Raw genomic sequence first — 425 nt, forward strand, 5'->3', positions numbered from 1 at the left:
AGCCACTAAAAAGAAGAAAAAAATATATATATCCATATGTCACCCACCTTCTGGCGGCCCAAAACACTGCAGCTCAGGAGGCAGCCCCAATATTCTCAAATGAACACCCCTAGGAGAAACAAACTTGACCACTGTGCCATCATCAAATTCCCCCTCATCACCAAGTCAGCCATGGATAAAATAGGAGATAACAACACATTGGTATTCATTTTGGCTATCAAGGCCAACAAGCACCAAATTAAACAGGCTGTGAAGAAGCTCTATGACACTGACATGGCTAAGGTCAATACCATGATCAGGCCTGATGGAAAGAAGAAGACATATGTTCAACTGGTTCTTGACTATGATGCTTTGGATGTTGCCAATAAAATTGGGGTCATCTAAACTGAGTCCAGCTGACTAATTCTAAATGTAAAAGTTTTCAC

The 425-nt window shown here is 41.2% G+C and overlaps 1 pseudogene; it reads left to right on the plus strand.

Annotated features, from left to right (window-relative positions):
- The first annotated feature begins 36 nt into the window (after positions 1-36).
- On the plus strand, positions 37-384 carry LOC104998180 (annotated as a pseudogene).
- The last annotated feature ends 41 nt before the right edge of the window (positions 385-425 follow it).

The sequence above is a fragment of the Bison bison genome, unplaced genomic scaffold (genome assembly GCF_000754665.1).
Source record: "Bison bison bison isolate TAMUID 2011002044 unplaced genomic scaffold, Bison_UMD1.0 scf7180017864324, whole genome shotgun sequence".
Classification (NCBI taxonomy): Eukaryota; Metazoa; Chordata; class Mammalia; order Artiodactyla; family Bovidae; genus Bison; species Bison bison.